Source organism: Chiloscyllium plagiosum, unplaced genomic scaffold (genome assembly GCF_037043375.1).
Source record: "Chiloscyllium plagiosum isolate Xiang-an unplaced genomic scaffold, Cpla_swu_hap1 HiC_scaffold_14, whole genome shotgun sequence".
NCBI classification, from domain to species: domain Eukaryota; kingdom Metazoa; phylum Chordata; class Chondrichthyes; order Orectolobiformes; family Hemiscylliidae; genus Chiloscyllium; species Chiloscyllium plagiosum.
In genome coordinates this window covers 109,158,788-109,181,052 of record NW_028270152.1, presented here as the reverse complement: position 1 = coordinate 109,181,052, position 22,265 = coordinate 109,158,788, and positions in this window count along the sequence as shown.

Genomic DNA, 22,265 nt, shown 5'->3' with positions numbered 1-22,265 from the left:
AGGCAGCCGTGTGAACCAATGAGCTAACGTGCCACACATTTGCTCACTGAATTGGCGCCCGCAGCCCTCTACAGCAACTATCTCCAAAGAATCACGACTCTCTGACGGAAGATATTCCTCCACGTCTCATTTCCAAATTGTTATCGCTTCACTTTGTCTCTGTGCCCTCGGGTTCTAGTGTGTCATAGTGGGTGAAACATCTTTGCCACATTGGCTCTGCACAGGCCTCTCAGCACTCTGTAAATTTCAAATAAACTGAGTCATTGACTCAGACATCATTGAAACAGACCGCTGTTCCAATCAGTCCATGCTACCATTTACCGAAACTAACGTAGTACCAACTACGTGTACTGGGCCCATATCTCTCTTAACATGTCCTATTCATGCACTTATCTAAGTGTCTTTTAAATGTTGTAACCTTATCCACATTCCTACTTCCTCTAGAACTTTGCACAGGAAACATACCGTGTAAAGTAAAACAAAGTGAACCTCATGTCTATTTTTCACTTTTGTCCTCACATCTTAAAAATACGCCCACTAGTCCTGAAATCCCCAAAGAAGGAAAGCACCGTTGCAGTTGAGCTAATCTGTACCCCTCAGGATTATAAAAACATTTATACGGTAAATGTCAACCTCCTATGCTCCTTTGAAATAAGTCCCAGCCGATCCAGCCTCCCCTTACAGCTCAATCCCTTCATTCCTAGCAACATACTGGTAAATCTCTTCTTAACTCTGTCCAGCTTAATATTCTTCTTTATCTGACTTGGAAACCAGAACATAGACACAATACTACAGAAGATGCCTCGCCAACATCCTGTACAACTTCAGGATAACGTCCCAACTTCAACACTAAAAACTGAGCAACGCATGAAAGCATTCTAACAGCATTTTAATGAAGCTGACGATATGTGACACGACCTCCAAAGACCATTCCGTGACCTATTCACGTGTCTATTGCGCAGGACTATTCAAAGCAGCACTTGTAATTGTGCAAGGGCTACATCCATTTATGACTCAAACTGCAGTACGTTACATTTATTCAAGATAATTTCTCTTTACCATTCATTTAATCATATACCCGAATGATCAATGTCTCTTTTAATCTTCGATAACCTCAGATAACCTTCTTCTCTATGGACTGTGCCACCATGGAGAGTTGTAGCGTCCCTCAGCACAGAAACAGGTCGTTTGGTGCAAACTGGTACATACTGATCATAATGCCGGTCCACATTAACCGCATTTCTCTGCACTTGGACCATATCATTCTAATCCTTTCCTATCCATGTATTTGTCCAAAAGCCTTTTTAAATGTTCTTCGCGTACACGCAAAGACTTATGCTGTCACCTCATGAAATGCATGTCGCTCATGTTGGTGTCAACCACAAACTGATTACCTCTGCCTTCCATATTGTCATCTAAAACATTTACATCAGTCACAAACAAAGGAGCCATCACTGATCCCTGTGGAACACTGCTGGTCACAAGCCTCCAGTCTGATAAACAACACACCAAAACTTCACCCTTCCTCTTGTTGTTAATTGAATTTTGTATCCAATTTGCAAACTCACTGTGAAGCACATCTGATCTAACTTTACTTGTTAGTCTTCCATGTTGAATCTAGTTAAACACTTTCCTAAAGCCTAAGTAAGCAAAGATATTTGTTCTTGCCTCATCAATCCTCTTGTCTACTTGATCCAAACCTCACAATTTTGTGAGACCCAGTTTCCACCTCACTTAACCATGCTAATGATCCCCTATATTTCCTGGACTCTGAAAATGCTATCTTCCAAAACCACTTCAAAAAACTTGCGAACCACCAATTTCAAACTCACAAGCCTGGAGATTCCAGTCTTTTCCCTGTATCCATTCTTCAACAAGGTTCGTCAATGTCAGTCATTTTAAATCACACCCATATTTAGAGATGACACAATTATTTCAGCAAGGAGTCTTGCAATTTCCGCGCTTATCTCCCATAATGCTCTGGGATTCAGTACAAACACAGGGTAAACACCGATGCTAATTGACACCAGCAACACAGAAAAAAAATTACCCCGTGCTCTAATCTGTGAAAATTCGATAGTCAAAACGTTTCGCAAAGGTCACGATTTAAAGGGAAAATATCAACTTTTTTCTTTATGTCTAACAGAGTATGAAAACTAACAACTATTTACGACTAGTTTCTCTTAAACCCATCTTTTATCTTCCACTACGCAACTATATTCCGATTCAATAATGACTTAAAAAGTAATCATGGTTCAAAACCAGTCAGCTTTTTCAAGTGTCATTTTGTGGATTTTTATGGGAAGATTCTCTCCAGGTTTTCCTCGATGTTTTGCCATGCAAACACATTTCCAGGAAGGTACATTTGTAGTATCTCTTGAGCTGGACGTCCCTGACGAGTCCGAGCTGTTGCAAATGTCCTGATTAATACCCCAAAACATCGGATTATTTCATTGGCTTTAATACTATCAAAACGTGAAGTTCACACCTGATTTTGATTTCGGATCTTGATTCATAATGTAAGCTGATGGCAATACAGCTCTGCTGGCTGTTTCGAACAAATGTCACATTGTTCCCTTGGTCAGAACAGATTGTTCTGTGTCCTTGCAAGCTTTTCAACTCTTTTTTTCACACCACGTACACTAGTCCAGTGTCTATAGTTTTATACGCCTTTTACATTTTCTGAGATGTCCAGCAATTATTTTCCTGTAATATGAAATGTTTGTCAGTATGTATTTCCATGATTTCTGTAGTCTCCATAAGTCTAACATATCCTTGGAGAACAGACTTCCCAAACTGAGCTGTTCCACCTTGCTTGAATCCTTCTACACACTTTCTCTTCGTCTAAACGTCCATATGTCTTATAAAATAATATAACAGTACCTCTACGTACCAGTTGCTCTAGCAGTTGATTCCATGTGCAAGCCATCCTCTTTGTGAAAAGGATGTCTTGTCATTCGGTGTAAATCTTACGAGGTCTGGACTCCCATATCCAAGGGAAAACGAACTTTGCTGTTCGCCTTATCGAGAGCACTCTTGATTTTATGAATCTCTATAAAGTCATCTTCGACTTCCGATGCTGCAGTACGACAAGGCAAAGCCGACACAGTCTCTGCTCGTTATATTAAAAATCCAGTCCTGAGAACATGTAGACTCTTTGTTGCATGAGGCCAGACAGACTCGAATGTAATCCAGCCGCTAGAAACATCACCGACTCTCAAATTCTTGATGCTTGGTCAAATAGTTTCGGAAAAGGTATCGTCCTCTTCATATATGGAGAGTGAACATTTGGTCTCACTGTCTCCACAATAAAAAATGATGTGAAAAATTCGTTTATTGCCTCTTCCATCTGATGAGCTCAAGTAATATTTCTCGCGTTGTTCTCTTGCCAGATATGTACTTGTAGACCCTCTTTGGATTATCTTCAGCCCTAGCAGATTAAATTATTTCATATCCCCTCTTTCCTTCCTGGTCTGCACTTTATTGAAGTCCCTACAAGAAATTCACTTGAACCCTGTTGTCTGTCTGATATAGGATACTCTTTCGTTTTGATTTGTTCCTCAACACCTTTTTTCAACAATGGTCACGTCTTGTGAGTGTCCAGCCTGACAAATTCAGCTCATGTAGACAGCATATCTGCCACTGGGAAAATGTTAGTCTGTTATTAAATTTGGAATAACAGAGTATTAGAAATGCATTACAGAATAAAATGGATTCCGCATGGCTTTGTGCAGACGAAATCAGACCTAACACGTTTACAAGTATTTTCAGATCGTAACAAGCACAATGCATAAAGGGGAATGCAGTAAATGGAATATATCTGAATTTCTAAAATTATTCAGAACGGTGTTTTATACGATAGCACTTCACAAGCAAAGAAGCATGAACCAACACAGTTGGGGGTATGTATTAGTCGAGGATTGGGGAATGAATGGAGAGGCGAGGTAATGAGGGCATTTTCATGATAGTAAACTGTAACTTGCAGATTCCCGGAGCCAACAAATATTGGTGCCACAGCTGTTGATAACACGTACTAATCACCTGTAAAACGTACGTTAATGTACTGTTGCTCAGTTTGGAGATGACACAAAATAGATATGGATGCAAGTAATGAGGGCGGCACAGCAACATTGTGGACGACAGAATCAGGATAAACAAGTGGACAAAAACGTAGCAGCATATAACATGCAAAAAAAGATGTTTATGCGTTTTGGCAGATTTCAGTATTAAGTAGGGAAATACATAGCACAAAGCATCAGCATACAGAGCACTTCGCTTCCTTGTACATGAAATATGAAAAGTTAGCATCCAGTTTCAGCAGGTAATCGGGAAGTCAAATAATTTTGTTTCACTTTATTTAAACGGAATGGGGACATATGTTTTTTTTTCAAAATACACATTGCATTATTCAGATCAGAGCTGGATTAATGTGAACAAATTTAGTCCCCGATTTTAGGAATACCAGTTCAGGGAGATTTAACACAAATCATCCTGGATATTGGAGGATTTTCTCGGGAGATGAAACTGAGAATAATGCCCCTGTACTCATTGGAGTGTAGAATAATGTACCAAGACTTTACTGAGACAATTAGATTATGAGGGACATGATAGGATAATTTAGGAGAGAATGATTCGCCTTGTCTGAGAATCAAAGACCAGAGAACATAGTCTCAGAGTAAGTAGTAACCTATTTAAGAAAGATTTGGAGGAATTATTTTCTCTTCGAGCCGACTGAATATGTGAAATTATTTACTGCAGGCCGCTCTAGAAATTGACAGCTCAGTGTATCCAATATTACACTGAGATTAGGGAGGGTGATAAAAAAGGAGTGGGTGTGGCGTTGCTAATTAGAAATGGTATAATGGTTGCAGAAAGGCAGTTCGAGGGGAATCTGCCTTTGGAGGTAGTTTGGGCTGAAGTCAGAAATAGGAAAGGAACAGTCACCTTGTTGGGTGATTACTATAGGCCCGCCAATAGCAGCAGAGAATTGGAGAAACAGATTGGGAAACATATTTTAGAAAAGTACAGAAGCCACAGGGTAGTAGTCATGGGCGATTTCAACTTCCCAAATATTGATTGGAAGCTCTTTAGATCAAATAGATTGGATGGGCCGGTGTTTGTGCAGTGCGTCCAGGAAGCTTTTCTAACTCAGTATGTACATTGTCGGACCAGAGGGGAGGCCATATTAGATTTGGTACTCCGTAACAAACCGGGACAAGTGATGGGCTTGTTCGTGGGTGAGCATTTTGGTGATGGTGACCACAATTCTGTGACTTTCACATTGGTTATGGAGAGAGATAGGTGCATGAAACAGGGTTAGTTTTACAATAGGGGGAAGGGTAAATACGATGCTGTAAGACAGGATCTGAGGAGCATAAGTTGGGAGCATAGGCTGTCAGGGAAGGATGTCGTGGAAATGTGGAACTTTTTCAAGGAACAGATACGACGTGTCCTTGATATGTATGCATCTGTCAGGCAGGAAAGAGATGGTCGTGTGAGGGAACCTTGGTTGACGAGGGAGGTCGAATGTCTTGTAAAGAGGAAGAAGGAGGCTTACATAAGGTTGAGGAAACAAGGTTCAGAAAGAGCATTGGAGGGATACAGGATTGCCAGAAGGGAGGTGAAGAAGAGATTAGGAGAGCTAAGAGAGGGCATGAAAAATCTTTGGCGGATAGGATCAAGGATAACGCCAAGGCATTTTATGCGTATGTGAGAAACATGAGAATGACGAGAACGAGGGTAGGTCCGATCAAAGACAGTAGTGGGAGACTGTGTATTGAGTCGGAAGAGATAGGAGAGGTCTTGAATGAGGTAGGAGAGATAGGAGAGGTCTCGTTTGTAAATACTTTTCTTCAGTATTTACAAACGAGAGGGACCGTATTGTTGAAGAGGAGAGTGTGAAACGGACTGGTCAGCTAGAGGAGATACTTGGTAGGAAGGAAGATGTGTAGGACATTTTGAATAACGAGAGGATAGACAAGTCCCCCGGGCCTGATGGGATATATCCTAGGATTATGTGAGAAGCAAGAGAGGAAATTGCATAGCCGTTGGCAATGATCTTTTCGTCTTCACTGTCAACAGGGGTGGTACCAGGGGACTAGAGAGTGGCGAATGTTGTGCCCCTGTTCAAAAAAGGGAATAGGGATAACCCCAGGAATTACAGGCCAGTTAGTCTTACTTCGGTAATCGAAAGGGTACTGAGGGATAGGATTTATGAGTATCTGGAAAGACACTGCTTGATAAGGGACAGCCAGCACGGATTTGTGAAGGGTAGGTCTTGCCTTACAAGTCTTATTGAATTATTTGAGGAGGTGACCAAGCATGTGGATGAGGGTAGAGCAGTGGATGTAGTATGCATGGATTTCCGCAAGGCATTTGATAAGGTTCCCCATGGTAGGCTGATGCGGAAAGTCAGGAGGCATGGGATAGAGGCAAATTTGGCCAGTTGGATAGAAAACTGGCTAACCGGTCGAAGTCAGAGAGTGGTGGTAGATGGTAAATATTCAGCCTGGAGCCCAGTTACAAGTGGAATTCCGCAGGGATCAGTTCTGGGTCCTCTGTTGTTTGTAATTGTTATTAATAATTTGGAAGAGGGAGTCGAAGGGTGGATCAGTAAATTTGCAGATGATACGAAGATTGGTGGATTTGTGGATAGTGAGGAGGGCTGTTATCGGCTGCAAAGGGACTTAGATATGATGCAGAGCTGGGCTGAGGAGTGGCAGATGGAGTTCAATCCTGCCAAGTGTAAGGTTGTCAATTTTGGAAGGACAAATAAGAATGCTGAATACAGGGTTAACGGTAGGGTTCTTAGTAAGGTGGAGGAGCAGAGGGATCTTGGGGTCTATGTTTATAGATCTTTTAAAGTTGCCACTCAGGTGGATAGAGCTTGTAAGAAGGCCTATGGTGTATTAGCGTTCATTAGCAGAGGGATTGAATTCAAGAGTCGTGAAGTGATGTTACAGATGTACAGGACTTTGGCTGGGCCACATTTGGAGTACTGTGTGCAGTTCTGGTCGCCTCACTTGAGGAAAGATGTGGAAGCTTTGGAGAGGGTGCAGAGAAGATTTACCAGGATGTTGGCTGGAATGGAGAATAGGTCGTACGAGGATAGGTTGAGAGTTCTAGGCCTATTTTCATTGGAACGGCGAAGGATTAGGGGTGACTTGATAGAGGTTTATAAGATGATCAGAGGAATAGATAGAGTAGACAGTCAGAGATTTTTCCCCGGGTACAACAGAGTGTTACAAGGGGACATAAATTTAAGGTGAAGGGTGGAAGGTGTAAGGGAGATGTCAGGGGTGGGTTCTTTATCCAGATAGTGGTGGGGGCATGGAATGCGCTGCCCGTGCGAGTGACAGAGTCAGAATCATTGGCGAACTTTAAGCGGCAATTTGATAGGTACATGGATGGGTGCTTAAGCTAGGACAAATGTTCGGCACAACATCGTTGGCTGTATTGTTCTATGTTCTATGTTCTACAGCAGTTTAATCTCACATTCAATACAAATAGGTGAGTGGAAAACGAAAAACAAATTTCACAAAATTCATAAACAGATCAATAATTAAAAATTGATAAATAAAAGGAATTGGCATTTGTTTATTTGACTGAACAATAAATTTATTTTTTCACCTCATTTCTATAGCACTGGAGCATCAAGTTCTATGTGCTGTTTGAACTCAACTCTTCAGAACAAAAGAAAATCAATTAATATCATTACTTTGTATATTTCATCTGTATGACTGCAACATTCTCAAATATTTTCTAACGAATATTGATTACATACATTCTTTTCTTAGTGACCTAAAGAAAATAAATAGTAAATACTGTGATTATTGGAATGAACAACAGGTGGAAGCATATCTAATGTTGAATTGAAAGGCAATTCAATTGATGCTTAGATATTTTCTAATCAACATTCAGAGTTGCTCTGGAACAACTTTGTGCAAGGTGGGAATTGAAGCTGTACCTCCTGGTCTGGTAACAGAGATACTACCAGAACTGCACAACATTCCTGCATAATGTTCCCAACCAGGCTGGGCAGGTCTCCAATCACATGCTCACTGCGGTTACTCAAGTGAAAATTAATCAGATGTTTATTGTGATAATTGGATTGGAATTAAATGGATGGATCCTGTGTGTAACCTACTCAAAATTAAATAGTAATTTACAATAATGATGGGAGTTAACAGACGTCTTAATTAAATATGATTTTTATGATAATTTGTGGAATGACAACTTGACAGATTTGTGTGATTACTGTAAATTGATAAATAAAAATGAATACAATCATTCTATATGTTCATAATATTTTCTCATTTTATGAAATGTAATGTAATTTTTTTTTTGTTCTACACGTAAATTGGACCAAAATGATGAATTGGTCAGTCAATGTGACTATTCAGCTGAAGACAACTTTCATTCTTTCTGAAAATGTCTGATTTTAAGAAGCCACCATTTCTTGTGATTGTTTAATGAAACAAGAAAGATGTCAATCCTTTTGTTTGTGTAAATCAAAAAATTTCATCGGAATTTTAATAATTTTGCACAAGAAAAATATTCAACTATTATTGTGATTAGAAGCACAATAAATGTTAATATTGAAGTGAATTACAATCATATCATTTCAAAAGTGTTTCCAAGTTTAAAATGAAAAGCAATATTCAGAATGATTGAGAGATTGTACATTGCTAAGTCCTTGCAATAGTTATTATATGGAACCATAATTCCACATTTACATCCTTTGCCAAATTGAACAATTATTCAATATTAGCAACAAATTGATTTTAAAACTACTATTAATGAATTTAAGAATAATGAGGTGTCTCATCTTACTAATCCACTGAGTAATGTGCAGAAATAAAGAGAAATATTGTAGTGTAAAGTAACTGCTGTTCTCTGAATATCAATGGCTGAGATGACTGTGATCTTTCAAATGAACAAAAGTCAAATATTTACAAAGGATGTCGCAAGGGCAGTTATTGGTCTTTTCTGGGTGTATTGGCCCGACCAAACAGGTTTTTATATTGTAGCATTCACAATAAGAAATATGGAAAATATTAAAACACATTAACTTAGACTTCATAACAAGCACAAAGTGCTGTTTAATTATTGTAATTGTTAATTGTTTCTAGAATATTGATAGATAAATTAACTTAATATTTTGAAAGCACTTTGCTCTGATGTCGATTGTGTAATAATTAAGATTGATAAACAGAAAATTAATATATAAAAAGTCGCTTTAATAATTCTAACAAAATACTCAGCAACAATTGACACAGTTCAAAATTTGTTTTTTTTTTGTTGAGTCATGATTTTTTTAATTTTTATCGTGATAAATGTTTAGACATCTATGTCAGAATAAGGAAGAAAATAATTAGACCGGCAAAGTGAGGACTATTGTGAACAAAAGGTCGAATAAATGACATTTGGTACAGAAAATGTTTTTGCACAAAATGACTGATAATTACGTGATTATTGTTCGTTGACAACTAATGCTGGAAGTAAAAGGAACAGATTCTAACATTTCCAAAGCAGGTTTTTTTTCTTATAATGAAATTAAAATACAAATCATTTTAGAGGTCACATGATTTGAAAAAGTGTCATTTAATGTGATATTTGAGATGAAGAATCGTTCTTTTTCCCCCAGCGGAGTCTTTCCAATAATTTAAAATTTAATGTTATTTGAGCTAAAGAACAAATGGGTGTACCTACATTGTTTTCTTGCATACAAAAGAAGTAAAGTCAACAACATTTTTAAGTTTCGTAGAGTTAATTAGCAAAATGTATTGAAGCTGTCATGCATGAAGTGAGATAAGTGAGAGAGAGAGACAAATTAAATGTTCAATTGAACACGTCGATATTTTGAAAGTATATCAATCTTATGAATTATGAATAGGTGGATGTAAAATAAAAACAAATTCCTGACAATTCAAGAATGAATAGTAATAAGAAATTTAATTTGTTCAAAGCACATCACAATATTTAGATGAATTGCAATATTTAGTTACAATTGTAGGTGATTAACTGACCAATGAATAATATGAAGTTGCATTTGGTATTTTGCTGAAGAGGAATTTCGACTGCTTATTTACTCATCTTTATAATACTGGAGAATAAGGATTTATGTGCTTGAAATGTCTGAACTAGGTTCTTTCAAACAGAAACAAAAATCAGTGAGTATCATTTCTTAGACTCTTCTAACTTTAAGATTGTAACATTCTCAATTACTTTTTCAAGGAATGTCGAACCAGCAGAATTAGATGCATCGTTTTATTAGTGACCTGAAGAAAATAAGTAATAGATATGGTGATGACTGAAATGCACAGCAGATTAAAGTATATTTCATGTTGTTTTGAAAAGCAGTTCAGTCTATGCTCAGGTATTTTCTCATCATAATGGTGTCTTCCCAGTTCATATGACCGGTTAAATATTCGACCACATGCGAAACATAGGAATTTTTTCTCTGGGCTGGGAATGCCGCTTTCCCTTTCCTTATTAACGATAAGGATCAGGACCTGCAGAATTGGATGACTCTGCAGTTGATGTGATGTTAAAGCTGAGTTTCCCATCTGTCAACTCTCTCTCTCTGTAAAACAATTTTTCCCTGTCATTATTACAACTCCCAAAACCAGCTTTCCCATCAGTTCTCCTGAACTTCTAAATTTGGACTAATTCAATGACGTCAGTAATGTGCCTTTCTCTCACTTGTTTCTGAAAGTATATTAGGAACATTTTGAAAAACTTTGCACACTTTACCAGAAGAACCCACACCTATTCTATCATTTAAATGTTTTAACCCAGGAGAAATTTATTACCTACTCCAATGACAGTTATAATGCTCTGACCACTTCTACGGAGCCAGTGCAGGTTAATTCTAACAGTTATCAATAAATTGTACCTGAACAGGATGTCTCCACAACAGGAAGTGCTCTAACACTCAATGCCCGTAAGTTGTGTTTTTTACTTAAAGCCACTCATGTGTCTGGCAATCTGGCAATACAGTTGAAGATATTTTATATAGTAACCTTACAGTCTCAATTGCCAGTTCCAGTCCATGAAGCAGCCAGTTACATGCACCAGTGACTTGAATTCTGACGACAGCATTGCCCTGGCTGGAGAGATTGAAGAGCATGAAACTGTCTTCTCTGGAGTATCCAAAATGAAACACTTGAAATGAACAAAATTCTTCAAGAGCTCGATAGGACAGATACAGGAAGATGTGCTCCCTGGCTGGTGTATCTGGAATGAAATCAGCACTAACTATGGTATCTTTACCCAGCATCCCCTTTAGCTGTATAAATGTTTAAGATGTATTTGCTGCTCTAATTCCACTGTCTTGATCACTCCCGTTTGTAACTGCTGTAGTGTTGGGGTCCATTCAAATTGATAACATTTGATTCAATCCATCCCAAAACCCCTCTGTGTCTGTGTCTCACTTTTGTTCACAGAGACCGTCATTCAATCTGACCCCTTCACAATCCCTGCTCTGATATTTCCTTCGAGGGCTCAGAATTAAATGTTCACAGAAGGACAAAAGGAGGCTGATTGGCTCATCACCTCACTGAATGCCATTCTTTACCTTAACCCCATAAACCTTCCCATTCGTCCTCTTCCAATAACTGTTCACTTCGATTCTCTTCATTGTACCTGGTTCCACCACACTCTTTGGCAGTGCATTTCTGACCATAAAACTTTCTCTGCATGCAAATGTTTTGTCTCATGTCACATGCGCTTCTTTTGTCAATCCCTTGACATCGGTGCCTCCTCATTATTGATTCTTTCATGCATGCGAACAGTTTGTCCCAATCAACTCGCACTGGATCCCTCTTGGAGGTATCTTTACACAGTATGATTAGATTAGATTACTTCCAGTGTAGAAACAGGCCCTTCGGCCCAACAAGTCAACAGCGACACGCCGAAGCGCACTCACCCATGCCCCTACATCTAAAACTACGGGCAATATAGCGTGGCCAATTCACCTAACCTGGACTGTGGAGGAAACAGGAGCAGCCGGAGGAAACCCACGCAGACACAGGGAGAATGTGCAAACTTCACGCAGTCAGTCGCCTCAGACGGGAATTGAACCAGGGTCTCTGGCACTGTGAGACAGCAGCGCTAACCACTGTGCCACCGTGCCACTCACCACCCCAGGATGGTAAATATCACCTCTTCCTGTCACAGGAGACCAGTGCGAGACCATTTAGGTGCTCTCACTGTAGGACTGGGTTCAGTACACCATCCAGCAAATACACACTGGGAAGAGGCCATTCACCTGCTCTGAGTGTGGGAAGAAATTCACTCAGATATCCAGCTTGATGAAACACCAGCGAGTTTACAAGTAACCACAGCGATTGGATTTGTTTTGTTTGTTCATGGGATCACGGCATCACTTGCTGGGTCAGCATTTGTCATCCAAAATGACTGCCCAAGAGATCGTTCAGAGTCAACCACGTTATTCAGGGTCTGGATTCACATGTCGGCTGGTCAAGGTCAGAATTCACAGTTTCACAGGCCCAATAACATGAAGAGTTGATTTCTGGTCTATTATCATATTTCAGAAATAATAATGAATAATGTTTGTAGTTGAATTAAAAGTGCAAGCCCAAAATGGGTTTTATTCTGATTGAGCACGTCCTCCTGTTTTCTCAGTTGTTATTGGCAGTCTCATCCCCCTCGCATCAGATCCTGTTCCAGATAGTGTTACAGAAAAGGCAGAATGGTCAGCTGCAGCTGGTCACCTGACCGGTCACTGGTTCCGAAAGGTTCACTCTCCACAGATGCTGCCAGATCTGTTGAATTTTTCCAGCAATGTCTGTTTTTGTTTCTGATTTCCCATCATTTGCAGATGGTTAGTTTTTCAATATTCATCTTGTCTGTTGCAGAGGAGTTTATTGATTAATTTAGCAGGTTTTGAAAATTGCAAGTTAAGCCACAAATCAGCCATGATCCATTGAATGACAGAGCAGGGTTGAGGGGCTGAATGGTCTCCTCCTGTTCCAATGAAAGCTGTCTATCTGCAGCTTCTGGCAACTTTTCCCCTCACTTTCACTTCACCTCCATGTCTAACACACTGTTACTGACTGAACAAACCTCCGGTGTTTACACCAAACCTGCTAATATTCAGTGGCTCCCTCACCTGCCACCCGGGTTTAACACTCATCATGGAATGTTGTCTTGCACTACTGCGGAAATGCCCACACTCAGCTTGGAGTCTGTATCCCCTGGGATCCACAAACTCCGTTTATTTCCTCCTTCCTCTCTCATTCTGGCTATTGAACTCTCGGTTTCAATCCATTCTCCTGTCATGCTCTTCAACATGCCCATGTCCGTGGAATAGAGGCAGCTGGGATTTAATGAAAGGAAGTGGGGATTACACGGAAGCACTAGGAGAGGTGACGTTTCAGAGAACACCTCTGGGACGCCCGGACCATCCCACCCAACCACCCCGTGGCTCAACACTTCAACTCCCCCTCCCACTCCACCAAGGACATGCAGGTCCTTGGACTCCTCCATCGCCAGACCATAACAACACAACAGTTGGAGGAAGAGCGCCTCATCTTCTGCCTAGGAACCCTCCAACCACAAGGGATGAACTCAGATTTCTCTAGCTTCCTCATTTCCCTTCCCCCCACATTGTCTCAGTCCCAAACCTCGAAGTCAGCACCACCTTCCTAACCTGCAATCTTCTTCCTGATCTCTCCGCCCCCACCCCCACTCCAGCCTATCACCCTCACCTTATCACCCTCACTTTAACCTCCTTCCACCTATCGCATTTCCAACGCCCCTCCCCCAAGTCCCTCCTCCCTACCTTTTATCTTAGCCTGCTGGACACACTCTCCTCATTCCTGAAGAAGGACTCATGTCCAAAGCGTCGATTCTCCTGTTCCTTGGATGCTGCCTGACCTGCTGCACTTTTCCAGCAACACATTTTCAGCACTTCACATCCACGTCTAACACACTGTTACTGACTGAACAAACTTCAGGAATGCCCACAAAGGACTCAGCCTGGAGTCTGTATTCCCTGGGATCCACAAACCCCGTTTATTTCCTTCTTCCTCTTTCATTCTGGCTATTGAACTCTCGGTTTCAATCCAATCTTCTGTCATGCTCTTCAACATGCCCATGAGGCTGGACTAGAGGCAGCTGGGATTTAATGAAGGGAAGTGGGGATTAGGGGAAGCACTAGGAGCGGTGACAGCAAAGAAAGCTCTCATTGTAACGGCAGAGTTTCTCCGTGACCCAGTGAGTGGTGAGGCACTTGGGATTGTGGGGGGAGGCAGATTTGGGATCAGGGATTTGGAAAAACACTCAGACACTGACTGACCTGTCCATCTGATTGTTAACTCAGATATAAAGACAAAAGAAAGATACACATTTAGATCGCAACTTTGACCTGGGGCAATGAACCACACTTCAGACCCAACGATTCCAACCTCAAATCTCTGAACCCACAAAAACAAAGCTTCCTACTTATGCCAGGTTGTCCCTCAGCCTCCTCTTTTCTTGAGAAAAACATTTTGAGCTGTTAAGCCTTTCCTGGTAATTATAATCTCTATGTCCCTGTAAGATTTGTGACGAATCCGTTATTATTTTTCGGTTCCTTGTGAGTGATGCCAGCAGCAGAAACAGTTCCTGACCTGTGCGGATTTTGGTTGAAGTATTTGTATTTACAAATTCATTCCCACCCTCACGTACAGTGTGTAATGGCTGTAAAACAGAAGGAAAGGATAATGTGAGAACCCACAGAAACACACAGGCAGCGTGTGTACCTGAGTTGAATGAACCTGGCATGAGGAAAACGTGACGACAATCACAACTAGTTAGGATTCCAGAATCCCGTAGGTGCAGAAAGAGGCTATTTGATCCATCGAGCCTGCAAGGACCTGCTTTCCCACCCTACCTCCATGACCCCACATTTACCATGGCTAACCCAACCCGCCGAATTTGCACACTACAGGCCATGTTAGCACGTCCAATAGAGCAAACCTGCACATCTGTGGGAGGGTCACAGATTACATCCAAATGCTCGGAATTGTGGATGATGTCTCACGAATATTTGACTCTGATACAAATGCCCTGCTTTTAAAAATAAAATCTGGGGAAACTGCAACCAGAAAGATTTCCAATTATCTCTGGAGGAAGAGAATTCAAAACTCGTGCCACTGACCCAGGGGACACATAGAAGTCACAGAGGCCGTGGATCCATCAGAAATGTAACAGGTTGTGAGGAAGTTGGGGGTCAGACAAGGACAAAAAGGCAGTCTGTCACACGGGGGAAGGCACGAGAGATTAAACAGCAGAAATGGTAGTCCCTCAAGGCCACGGGGAATGAGTTAGGGCTGGGAAAGATACAAGGAAACAAGGAGTGCAGCTGTCAATGAAAAAACAAAACAGATTATAACTCTTAGGGCCGAGTTCAGAGTCTGAAATTGTTTCTGCAATTGGTGAGTACAGAAAGCCTGGATAGTTCTATTGCAGCCAACACACAGAGGATGGGTCAAGTGCCCTATATTTGTGCTGCAACTTTCTGATAAATTTATTCCGACATTTGGATATCAAGTCTGATGATGCTCATAAATTCACAAATTAGACTTGAATTTAATATTCTGGAGAAATGTCAAATAAATCACATTGATACCATTCTGCAGACTTTAGTCCATTGCTCTGCATGTTCCAGCATTTCAGTTACATCTATGTCCTTTTATTCTAATGTGATGCTGGTTACTGCCTCTACCACCCCATCAGTGAGTTCCTGCTCCCCACCATCTTTGCGTGTTATGAATTCTCCCCTCCCCTTCTTTCTGAGAATTAGTTCAAGCTAAAGCCTCCAGTTTCTGACCTCTCTGTTATGAATAGCTCCTTCCTATCCACTCGATCTGGATTCCTCAGCATTTTATCACTTCAATTAAATCTCAGCTCATCCTCCTCGGAAATCATCCCCAGCCTATCCAACTTTTCCTCAGAGCAGAAATTTTCCAATTGTAGAAACATTCTGATCAATTCCTCTGTACCCTCTCTGGTGTGATCACATCAACCCTGGAATGTGGGGATCAGAAGTGTGTGCTATACTTTAACCGTGGTCAAACGAGTGTTCCTGACATTTCCCGTGTCCCCTCTTGTGTGGTTGTCGCTTACACAAGAAGTGTCCTGGTTTTCCCACATGGAACTGGATGTGCACTCCATGGGGCTGGGATTCCCTACCTTATGTTTATTTGTTAATTAATCCTAAATTAACTTCAGATTAAAACAAGATTATCAGCTACCGACCAATCAACTTCCGCCATTATACGCAAGTCACCTTACTTGTAAAAAAATATCTTTAAAATTATTACTATCTAAACACAACAGGCTTTAATTTGCTGATCAAGTATTCAGATGTCTCCACTGTTACAATCACTTGAAGATTATCTTTACCTTCAGCTACTTTTGGTGAATTGAACACTGATTGTAAATGTATGAATATCAAACGGACTTGAATTTTATGATAATTAATCCAGTCTGACATTCGTGTTGGTTAATATCTTGAAGAGAACTCTCCTCCGAACTCCAGCTGTGCTCTGACTTCGTTCACAACTTTATTTGGTTGGACTGCAGATCTTTGATCTGTTCTGTTGTTTCCCGGATTGCTTCACTCTGTCGATGACTTGCTGTTTATGCTGTTTGGCACACAAGTAGTCCTCTTTGGTAACTTCATCAGGTTAACACCTCATTTTTAGTTATTCATGCTGCTGTTACTGACATGCCCTCCTGAACTCTCTCTGTTGAACGAGGATTGATCCTCTGGTTTGATGGTAAGAGGTAAATTGGGGAATATGCGGGCCGTGATTCTGTAAGTTTTGTTGGAGTACAATTCTACTGCTGCTGGTGGAAGGAAAGAGCTAAACTCTTACACTGTCGGCCCCATACACAAGAAGCTACATGCAGTATCATGATCACTATTAGGCCAAGACATTAAATACAAGCAACACTGTACAATAATGCAGGATCACAACTGCAGCAAGAGGAGATTAAGATCCAACTTGACATAGGAGTTGGGGAAGAAGCAGCTGATCAGATTGTCTCATTCGTAATCATAAAGAGACTCTGTGAGATTATTGTATTGTTGGAGTGAGGATGGAGTGGTTGGGGAGATGGAGAGTCCTTCAAAAGAAACTAATCTGCCTGAGAGTTTTGGGAGCGGCTTGATTGTGATGCATTTAACAGAAAGCTAACTGAAACTGTTTTTATCCACAAAAGATAACAAGACTGATGGTGTTTCCAATCACCATCAGAAACAAACCCCAGAATACATGGTTCCGAGATGGATGTCAATAGCCCATCAACATCCAACTCCTGCAATCATTGAGCAAACGGATGTGTGATTACCCAGAAAACCGCTGTTCACTGTGCAGATGGACAGCGATGTGGGGAAGTATTAGCCAAGTGGTATTGTCGCGAGACAGTTAATCTAAAACCCGAGATAGTGTTCTGGGTTCAAAGCCTGCTGCAGCAGATGGGGGAATTTGAATTCAATAAACAAAAACTTGTGAATTTAGAGTCTAATGATGACCATTAATCAATTGTCAGAAAACCCCATCTGGATCACTAATGCCCTTTCAGGAAGGAAGCTGCCATCCTTACCTGGTCTGGCCAACATTTTGACCTCAGATTGTGGTTGACTCTTACCTGCCCTCTGGGCAATTAGGGATGGACAGTAAATGCTGCCGGGCCAGCGAAACCCTCATCCTGTGAATGAATAAAGGAAAATAAAAATCTGTGCCCAGTGTGAATCTGTACATGTTCAACAATGTTGTGAACATTTCCAAAGCTAAGATCTCTGTGTGCACAACTTTATCAGCTGCCAAAACCATTGTTCATTACTTGGCGTGAAAAAGAGAAAACAATCTTTCAACTGTGGCTATCAGTAAATTGACTGGTGTCTCAGCAGGATGGATGCCTGAGTGAATCCCTTCCCACCGACCCCCCCACACCCCCCCACTCCCACCACACACACACACACACACACACACACACACACACACACACACACACACACACACACACACACACACACACACACACACACACACACACACACACACACACACACACACACACACACACACACACACACACACACCAGATGAACAGCTTCTCCCCAGTCTGACTGATCTGGCCAGTTTCCAGGTGGGATGGGTAAAGAATTCACTTCTGGCATTCCCCACATTTCCAGAGTCGATCCCTAGTCTAGCTGCACTGGTGTTTTGCCATTTCAAATAAATGCTAGTAGACTGTTACACACACCATTCGCCCCCCACCCCCCTCCCCCGCACACACCAAAAGAAGCCAGTATAAAGTAGTAAACATTATCTCCTTCTGTGGAGGGACAGCCTGTATTGGTCTGAGTAGGAACACTGAGCAGATTTACCTAAATGACAACTTTATTGGTGACCAGAGCAAGTTAAGCAAGTCCAAATAAAATCATTATAGCTTACAAAGAGGCCCATCAAATCCAAGCTGGCTCTTTGTAGCAGAATCCCATATTCTCATTCCCCATACGTACCCCAAACTCTGCAAGTTTATTTCCCTCAGAACTGATCTAATTGTTTTTATCAATCATTGATCTTCTCTACTTGCACCACCATAATAGGCAACATGTTCTGCATACTTCCAGCCAATACAGTCAACAGAAACACTTGCTCATCTTCCGCTGTCTCGAAATCTTACATCTGGTCTTAATTCTTGTGCCATCACCTATCAAATACAAGTATTTTTGACTGCTATATTTAGGTCTATTATAATCTTATACGGCTTTATCAAAAATGTATTTAACTTGTTTATTTCAAAGAAAATAGCAATCTCTTCAAATCAATCCAGTGACTGCATTTTCTTCATCAGTGAACCACTCCAGTAAGTCTGTACTCCACACCCTGAAGATCACTCATATTCTTCCTTGTTAATGTCTGTTTTGTTCCACAAATTCAGACGACACAATTTTCCTGTACAACAGCAGTAGCTTTATTATCGGACAGCTGGCAAGAGTTTCAAAGCATCTCTAAAGTAGCTGAGTGTCTACCTGTAGACTCATCTTCACGAACCTCTGCCTTACCCACAGAGACAGTATATTTAATAAGAATTAGACAAAGGCATATCAGTCACATGGGCGATTGCTACTACATAGTTTAAAGCTGGTAATTATGAATTTACAAATCTTGGTGAATGCCAATGTCCTGTGATAATGTGTGATGGATTACAGAAACTGATTATCGTATTGTCCATGATTATATGTTGATGGGAAGAGATTAAGGCAGAAGGGTTCTTCTTTCAGTAAATGGGGGATTCACTTACCTCTGCTCACATGGAGGGGAAGTGAGACAATGAATGCAGGAGGCAGTTTAACAGGGTTGTGCCCAGGGCTCTCAGTCTTGTCTGGAAAGGGTAAATTGCTCTGTCTGGGGTTATGGTGGAATCCACATGTGTGGCTCCAAGAGGTTCTATTTCGAAGATACGGTCTGCCTCACGCCTACTGAGGTGTTCAGTCTGTATTGGAAGAGTACAGGCCTTGTACTCTTACAATACGGCAGTAAGACCTTTGGCAGGAGAATATTTAACCCTTGAGTCACCAATGCATCCTGAAAGAGAAGCAAAGTACGGAACAGACCCCTCTGTGGTATTTTAACTTCCTCATCCTGACCAGGAATCTGTTGACCACAATTGGATGCAATGATTGACTGTGACCTAACTAGAACTTTGCCAATGGTCAGCATCCTTTCCATGAGTATGTTATCATTCCCTCTATTAATGAAGCCCAGCATCCTATACGTTTACTCAAAACACTTTATGTTCTCTCTCCTTTAAGGATTTGTACACATTGTCCCGCATTCCTGCCGTTCTGCTCCCTGTGTCTGTGCCATTCAAACATATATTCCCTTTCTACATTTCTTCTCTCAAAATACATCAACTTACTGTGTGTTCTAAAGAAGAGACATATTATACTCAAAATATTATCATTCTACCCCCTGGAAAACAGAACAGAACAGCACCTGAATAATCGGTCCACCATGCCTGTGCGGATCATGATGCCATTCCAAACTGATTCCATCTGCCTGTACATGATCCATATCCCTGCCAACCCATGCCTGCTTATCTGTCTGTCCAAATGTCTCTTAAACATTGTGATTGTTTCTGTTTTTACCATCTCTCAGGCAAATACATTCTAGTCACTGACCACCTTCTGCAAAAGAAACTTATCTGACACAACTCCCTTTTAACTTGCACAGATGTTGTTGAAAATGCTCAGCAGGTCATGCAGCATCTGTGAAGAAAAATCAATTAATGTTTCGGGTCCAGTCCCCCTTCCTCAGAAATGCTAACTAATTTCTCTTCACAGATGCTGCGAGAACTGCTGAGCTTTTCCAGAAACTTCTGTTTTTTCTTTCTGGTTTACAGCATCTGCTGTTCTTTCGGTTTTCATTTCCTTTAAACTTGCCCCCTCTCCCCTTAAATCTGTGGCCTGTGGAATTGGTCGTTTCCACTTGGAAAAGGATTCAGATTATTCACTCTGTCTGTGCCTCTCGGATCACTCCACAGACACTGACTTTCCAAAGACAACAATCCAAGATTTTCCAACCTCTCCCAATCCAGGCAACATCCTGGTAAACCCATTTCCACCCTCTCCAAAGCCGCCACATCCTCCTTATAATGCGGTGCTCAAAACAGCACACAATACTGCAAAGGTGGCCTGATGACAGTTTTATAAACAGTCCCCTGACAGAAGAAGGCAAGCCTGCCATCCACCTCCTTCACCACATTCAGAGAGCTGTGAACTTGCACCTCTGTATATCAATGCTGCTCAGGACACTTCCTTTTAGTGTATACATTCCTCTTACAATGAGCCGCCCAAAACGCATCACGTCACACTTGTCTGAATTTAAATCTATCTGCAATTTCTCCGCATAACCTTCCAACTGATCTAGTCCTTGATGTTTCCTTTGACAACATTATTCACGATTCACAACTTCTTCACTTTGTGCCATCTACAAACTTGCTAATTAAATCGTTTACATTTTCAGGCTAATCATTTATATGTGTTACAAACAACAGATGTCCCAGCTCTGACCCTTGTGGAACAGAGGCGCTGGTCACAGACCTCCAGCCGGCAACATACCCCAGCACATCTGTTGCTGGGAGAAATATCAAAGAGCAGCCTTGAGTTCTGTGCTGAGCAGCACGACCAATGTTTATTCAGAGCTTCTTACTAATGCATGATGGAAGAGTTCCCTCTCTGGAATTCTGTGGTTCCCCCAGCCAAGTCCAGCATTTTGATGTGTTTCTTCCATATGTTCCACTAATATTTCCCCCCTGACCGATCTCCTGGGTTCGGGCTGTCAGCTCGGATGTTTGTGAGCTCCATTTCCCAGTCTCTGATTCTCTGTCCGTCTGCAACTTCCCCTCTCAGCTCATGCAGTTGCTTTGTCAGTTCTTTCACAAATTGTTTCTCCCTATCCTTGCCATTGTACATCTCCTGCCCTCCCAATACCATACCCTCTGGCATCTGCATAGTCCATCCGGTCACTAATTCAAAGGGGGGTTGCTCTGTTCCCTTTGCTGGGGTTGAAGTCAGTTTCATTAGGATTGTGGGGAGCACACTAACCCATCCCTGCCTGTCTCTGTCAGGGCCTTAGTCAGACTATCTTTCAGTGTCTGCTTCATTCCTTCTACTGTCCCTGAGCTCTGGGGGTGGTATGTGAGATGGGATTTATGCTCAGTACCAAACAGGCCACAGAGCTGCTTAACTTCATTTCCTGGAACATGTGCCCCTTGGTCAGAATCTGCAGGGGATGCTTCCGCCCACTGAGTAAACCTGTTTATTAAGACCCAGCAGGATTTCCTTCCCTGGGATTGGGATGGGGGTGTACGTAAAATCCATCTGTAATTGTTCCCGTGGGCCCCTGGGTCCCTGCGGCTTCCTCCATTTTATCCTGATTGTTTTCACTGGCTCACACTGTGTACAGACTACACCCCTTCGACAAAACCTTCTTGTTCCAGAACACCCCTGTAGTTGATCATCCGATAACGCATTTTATCCTGCTCAATATGGGCCAGCCCATGATATGTTTTTAATAATGTTTGTCTTATACAGTGGCACTGCTAGATCATCCTATGTCCTATTACTGCCCCACCCTTTTCCCATTCCTGTTTCTCCTGCTGTAGGACTGTTTCTGGAAATGTCTTTAAACTTTCCTTTCTTGCTTCTGTAGCTACTGCCACTGCATCCTCCTCAAATG